Source organism: Sorex fumeus, unplaced genomic scaffold (genome assembly GCF_029834395.1).
Source record: "Sorex fumeus unplaced genomic scaffold, SorFum_2.1 ptg000095l, whole genome shotgun sequence".
Classification (NCBI taxonomy): domain Eukaryota; kingdom Metazoa; phylum Chordata; class Mammalia; order Eulipotyphla; family Soricidae; genus Sorex; species Sorex fumeus.
The window spans coordinates 16,699,795-16,707,094 of NW_026606152.1; the positions used below are offsets into that span (position 1 = coordinate 16,699,795).

At 40.5% G+C, this 7,300-nt stretch overlaps 1 pseudogene; it reads left to right on the forward strand.

Moving 5' to 3' along the window:
* The first annotated feature begins 6,453 nt into the window (after positions 1 to 6,453).
* LOC130040978 (uncharacterized) lies at positions 6,454 to 6,550 on the forward strand (annotated as a pseudogene).
* The last annotated feature ends 750 nt before the right edge of the window (positions 6,551 to 7,300 follow it).

A 7,300-nucleotide genomic window follows, 5' to 3' on the forward strand; every position in this document is an offset into this window, starting at 1 on the left:
ATTGATGAAGAGAAAGTGGCCTTCGCTGTCCCTTCTAATCTTTTTCAGCCTGAAATTAATGTTGTCGGATACTAGTATGGCCATCCCAGCTTTTGTGAGGGAGCTGTTTGCTTGCAGGGTTGTTTTCCATCCTTTCACTTTGAGTCTGTGTTTGCTCTGATTTTTCAGATGAGTTTCTTGTAGAAAGCAGAATGCTGGTTTCAGTTTCTGGATCCATTTTGCCACTCTGTGTCTCTTGGTAGGTGCATTTAGACCATTGACATTAAGGGAGAGTATTGTCATGGGGTTTTGTGCCATCTTCCTGTAGGAGTTGATTGTGTTTACACGTGTTTTCTTCTTATCTTACAGGAGCCCCTTTAGTTCTCCTTTTAGATTTGGTTTTGAGTGTATGAAGTTCCTGAGCTTGTGTTTATCTAAAAAGCGGTGTATCGTTCCATCGAATTTGAGTGAGAGTTTAGCTGGATAGAGTATTCTCGGTGAGGAGTTCATTTCTTTGAATTTTTCCCTATATACAACCATTGCCTTCGGGTTTTGAGGGTTTCTACTGATAGGTCTGCTGTGAATCTAAGGGGTGCTCCTTTGTATGTAATTTCCTTCTTTGACCTTGCTGCTTGTAATATTGTGTCTATGTCCACAGCATCCATCGTTCTGACTATGATATGCTTGGAGTGTTTTTTCTGGGGTCTCCTTTAGCTGGTACCCTTCTGGCTCCTTGGATCTGGATGTCTGCTTTCCTTAACTCTGGGAACTTTTCAGCAATGGTTTCTTTTACTCTAGCTTTTTCATTGGGGTTGTTTCCCTGTCCTTCTGGTACTCCAATGATTCTAATGTTCTTCCTCTTGGCGTCATCCCCTAGGTCTCTGATTCTCCTTAGAGCCATTTTGAGGTCTTTTCCTATTGCTTGTTCTTCCCAGTGGGATTTCTGTTGCTCATCTTCAAGCTCGCTGATCCTCTCTTCAGCTGCACTTATCCTATTGCTAAGGGCACTTACTAACTTTTTAATTTCATCGACTGAATCCTTTATTTGTGAATCTTCTTTTTGTAGCTTTTTTAAAATTCTGTTCTCTTTACTTCCTTTATTTTCTTGGCTCTCTTTTCTATTGTTTTTTCATTTCTTCTTTTAGTCTTTGGATATCTCTTCCATTGATTCTTTGAGTAGATCCTTGAACACCCTTTGCATTTTATCCTGGAATTCTTTATCAAAGAGAGCGCAATTCTGGACAACCACGGTTGAGCATTCGGGATTCTTTTCTTCATATTCTCCTTGTGGTGGAGATTTGCGCTTTGGAGGAGGTACTTTTTAGTTTTGAGCTTGTACAGCACATTTCATACAGGTCTTTTGTTAGAAATGGAGTAGGCGAGTGGGATGTTGTTGTATTCTAGTAGAGGTGGTCAGAAATTTTTATTCGGTATTAGGCGACAAAGTGAGAGATGAAAGTCCTGAGTGCCCAGATTGGGAAATATAACTGCGGCTGGCCACCCAGGAGAAGGCCACGCCCACTTCTGCGAGGACATGCTCCCTATATGGTGGCCACGCCCCTGGCCCATCCAAGGGTCACTCCCACCCAGGATCCTGGAATGTAGGAGGAGTGATGGAAAATCCCATGGAGCTGCCTCAGGTGTCCCCTGCTGGAGGGTGTCCAGTTCTGCAGGAAAAGGCGGGGGGCTGGGGGTGAGGAGTGGAATAGTCGTGAACCTGGCTTGTGCTCCCCCTACCCACCTGGCAGGGAGGGGCTGATTAGGTGATGGATAGTCCAAAGGAGCTGCTGCAGGTGTTCCCCGCAGGTGTACCCCCTGTGGAGGGTGTCGAGTTCAGCGGGAAAAAGCACGGGGCTCTTGTTTTATTTTTATTTTATGTTCCAATCTTAATGGTATCACCAACTACTCAGTCAATCTAGCTAAACCCTAAAGTCTCTTCCACTTTCTCCTGCACAAGTCACTGCTTTCTGACAAAAGGGAGGACCTCAGAATGCTGACATAAATCTAATACCCAGGGCCGCAGGAGATAGTGTAGTGCTTATGGAACTTGTCTCACATGCACTCAATTTGACTCCCAGCACCACCTGATTGCCAGAGTATCAAAGGCTGTATAGCCTCGGAGGACCCCAAGCACGATGGCCACGTTTGCTTAGAATTGTCTGTGGGGCCCCCACACCTCCTGTGCATTGCTTTACAGACTCTCCCAGCAACCAAAAAATATGTAGTGCCCCAGAAACATGTACTTGTCTTAAATAGGGAGCCTCACTTGAGGTGAGGTTCACAAGGAAATATTGCATGAAAACATAAATCAAAGAGCAGGGGAGACAGTGTAAATCATGTGAGTACAGATCATATATTTGTTGAAATGTGTTAAGATTCAGATGCCCTAGTCTTCGCACCAGGGATATTCCTTCAAAAATGCCCCAATATACTGGAAAGGTTCTAGAATATTAGATGACTGAAACTCAATTATGAGCAACTTTGTAACTGTGTATCTCTTGGTGATTCTAATCGTTAAAGTAAATTTTAAATACACACATCAAAGTTACCTTTTTACCACTAAATGGGAAAGATACTTTCTAATACTTATCCTCACCAAAAGCTCAACAGAGTGTGACACTTGCCAGGAAATGTCCTCCCTTGCATTTTTCTCATGATACTTATTAGTACTTCACTCTTCTGTTTCTTCCCTTTACTCATGCCAAATCTTCCCATCTCCCTTGCAAGCTCCTGAAACATTATCCATTCAACATTGATGCACTTTGCCACTGCTCCTCTTGACGTCTTGTCCATGAACTGATTCTAAAACATAACATAGCTGCAATTAAAGTATTCATGCCAAAGACAGTCATTGATATATCTTTGCGTTTAGCTTTCTACAAGCTATTGGCACATAGATGAGTAACATTTTTTTTTCCTACAGAGAACACAAAAATAGATATGCTGGGTTTTAAAGTTCCATCAGTATTCTGAGGTACAAATGAAGAATATATATTTTTAATGTTTTATCCAATATCTGTGAGATAGACCATTACAAAACTATTCATAATTTGATTCCAGTCATACGACGATCCAACATCCGTCACTCCTCTAGTGTACATTTCCCAAAACCAATATTCCTGGTTCCCTAAAACCATCCCCCAACACCCTACCCCCACCCCCAGCCTGTCTCTATGGCAGGATCTTTGATTCTTTCTCTCTGTCTCCTTTTTATTTTGTGCTTTAAGGGTCTCGTACAGATACTAAGAGGTCATCATGTTTGTTCAAGGAATTTAGCATTTTTATCAGGAAGGTAAGCCTGGAGCAGCTTTTAGGTATGGAAATGACTGCTGAGGCTTCCATAAGAACAGGGCAGTGGTGGTGGGATGCCCATCCTGCCCAGAGAAAGCCTGGAGATTTCAGTCACAAAACCCGCATATCCGAATTTTCAGCTGTTATATTTCAATGAGAGCCATCCTGAGACGATGGAAACCAGAGGAGGGCATGGTGGCAATTTTGGATTGTGGGAGCAAGTGGCTGCACTGGGTTCTGGTTAGGTGGGCACCAAACTAACCTGCCTCCCTCCGATTTACCCTAGAGTGTTCAGCGTTTTGCAGGTCCAAGGTTAACTGTGGCTGTTGATATGTTCCAGATTTGTCTATGGGTTTCTGTAACAAGACCAATCCATTAGCTTGTATAACTGAGCCAGGGGTGGTTTGTGAACATGGCTCCCACATATCTTTCGGGAGTTTAATTTCTCGGAAAACGTAGTCCAGAGTTGTTGGGAGCCAGCCAGAGGCACAGTGGCAATTTGAGGTTATCAGGAAGCATGAAGACACCATCAGACTGTTGGTGTACTCACCTGAGGGTACAGGTTGACATCCTGCAGGCACTGCACAACCAGACTAACAAATATTCATTGAATTAATGAACGAATAATCAACATTTTCAAAATGGGTCTCTTTCTTGCATTTTAGAAGGGTCAATTCTAACAGGAAAATAATATTCATGGTATAATCAAGACATACGATTAATTCTTAATATATTTAATAATAGCTACACATTTTGGAAATTTATACAAAGAAATTCTTTTAAATTATCTGTCTTCATAATATACTTGTAAATTACTAAGATATCACTGTTTCTTCCACCGTTCTTAGCATAGAAATTTACAGACAGAATGTGCTAAGTAAAAATTCATTTTGGCACTTCTGTTCAATGTAGTACTGGAAGTACTTGGAATAGAAAATAGATAAGAAAAAGATATTAACGGTTTTTCATATATGAAAGTTAGAAATAATCTCTCACTATTCACAGAAGATATCATACTATATTCAGAGAATACTAAAATCTCTACGAAAAACTCCTAGAGACAATAGACTTTTATAGTAAAATTGCAGGCTGTAAACTCAATACCCAAAAGTCTATGGCTTTTTTATATGCAAGTAATGAGAGAGAAGAAAGTGACATGAAAAAGCAATCCTATTCACAATCGTGCCTCAGAAAATCAAGAACCTTGGAATCAGCTTAACTAAAGAGGTAAAGGACCTATACAACAGGAAATTAAAAAGGACACGAGAAAATGGAAACATATATATTGCATATGGAATGGGAGATTTAACATTGTCAAAATGGCAATTCTCCACGAAGCATTGTAAAAATTCAACTTGATCCCTATAAAGATATCCATGACATTCTTCAAAGAAATTGATCAAGCACTCCTGAAATTCACATGGAAGAAGAAACACACACAAATAGCTAAAGCAATTCTTGGGGAAAAGACAATGGAGGCATCACATTCCCCAACCTCAAACTCTACTACAAACGATAATAATGAGAACAGCATGGTACTGGAACAAAGACAGAGCTGCAGACCAATGGAAAAGGATTGAATATACTGACACACACCCTCAAATATATAATCATCTAATCTTTGATAAGGGAGCAAGAAATGTGAAGTGGATCAAGAGAGTCCTCCTTAACAAACGGTGAAGAAAAAACTGGACAGCTACATGCAAAAAAAAAAAAAAAAGGCTCAGACCTCTACCTAACACCATGCACAAAACTCAGATAAAAATGGGTCAAAGGCCTCAACTTCAGACCAGAATCCCTCAGGTACATTGATGACAAGGTCGGCAAATCCCTCCACGACATTGAAGCTAAAGGTATCTTCAAATATAACACGTCACTTGCCAAGCAACTGGAAACAGAGATAAACAAAGGGGACTATCTTAAATTAAGCAGCTTCTGTACCTCAAAAGAAGCAGTGACCAGAAACAAATACTCCGCCATGCGGGCAAGATACTCGCAGAAGCCTACCAGGTTGTCTGAGAGTGAGAACTGGACAATCAGAGTTGCTGTCTTCTAAATAAGATCCAGTCTCTGGATGTTGGCCATTGATGGCATTCATGGATCCAGGGGCAGTTCGTGGTTGTAACACTTAATTACTAGAAGATGGGGGATCTGGAAGGAGGGGGCACAGTCTTGATCTGAGCAGCCATGGAGATCTCATCCCTCGGGCCCGCACATCTGGGTTCCTCTTCCAGTTCCTTCATGCATGAAGCTCCTTCAAGCTTGGGGAGAGTGGGTTTAAACGTACCTATGGCTGGTTGCAGAGGTCTTCAGCTGCCGGGGCTCTGCTCAGGGCGGTGAGGGAAACTCACCCCGGCACCTCCAAGGGGCCCCAGTGAGGAAAGCCAGGTGCGAGGTCAGGAGACTGTCGTTTTAGACATATTTAGAATTAATTTTAGATCGAAAAGTACACATCATTCAAACTACTTATGTGCTTAGTAATAAATTACTACACACTTGTTCAATCACCTCAGAAACCCCACTCTGCTCAGAGAACTAGATTTTTAATTACAGGTCTGTTTTGCCCATGTGTCATGACTGAGAATCACTATCAGTAGATATGAAACTCACTATACACAAAGATGCACACAGGTTACTTTGAGTCATCTATGTTGTTAATGTGAGTTGGCCATTAAACTTCACTGAGACCATTTGTCTGTCCTTTATAGGAGCCTCATGAGTTTCACCTTTCGTTGAAGTTGAACTTGTAATAAGGTGGAATGAAATCATCAATATGCTCCTCACCTCATCCTTCAGGAGAAAAATCCTACATACATTCAAGGTGGTCAAAGTGCAGACAACATCATCCACCTTTTCCTGGAGATGAACACGGGACTGAGGTGAGAAAAGCAAAAGGCTCTATTTTAAAGTTCTTAATGAAGGTTTCAGGGAACAACATTAAACAAACTCATATACCATCTTCCAAAAGAATTATTTTGTAAAACTGATGCCTAGGGTATGGTAAACGATAATATAGTAAAAACCATATTTTTATTTCTGGGACATTAAAGTTCTAAATCTATTTATTCATGCTGCTTTGAAATACATTCCTTAATTAGGAATCATTTTCTGCCATAGGTGTGAAGAAGGACAACACTTAAAGTAATAAGGAGAGTAAAATATGGAAAAATTAACTCCTACTAGGTTTGGTAACACCTATACTAAAATTGAAATGATACAATGATGAGCATGGTCCTTGCACAGAGATGACATGCAAACTTGTAAAGCATTCCGTATTTTCGTTGCAATAAGGATTAACAGGTCTACTTTAAGCTAAGACAATCCCCACAAGTACAAAAATTATACATAAAGAGAGCAAAAATCCCCAAAACAACAATCTCTCTCAATGTCAATGGACTAAATGTGCCAATTCAGAGGCACAGAATAGGAAGATGAATTAGAAAACTGAAACCAACATTCTGCTGCCTGCAAGAAACACGTCTGAACAATCAAAGCACCCATGGGCTAAAAGTACAAGGCTGGAAAACAAGTCTTCAAGAAAAGAACAACTCCACAAAGCTCGAGTGGCCATTCTAGTATCAGACCACATAGACTTCAGGCTAAAGGTTATCAGAGACAGTGAAGGTCATTTCTTCATGATCATGGGATATGTACATCAGAAAGTATTCACCCTCCTCAATGTATATGATCCTAATGACAGACCAGCAAAATACTTAAAAACAACTTCTAATAGACTTATAGAAAACAATGATAGCAACACAATACTAGTAGGAGATTTAAACACTTCTTTGTCACTTCTCGATAGATCAAACAGACTGAAGTTCAGCAAGGAAATATTTTCTTTAAGGGAAGTAATGAACAACTGTTGGCTTAGAGAAGAAATCAAAGAGGAAATAAAAAGTTTCCAGAAACAAATGAGAATGAGGACACGAGCTACCAGAACTTGTGGGACACAGAAAAAGCAGTGTTAAGAGGAAAGATTATAGCTCTGCCAGAATTCATCAGAAAGAAAGAAAGGGCCTACATGAAT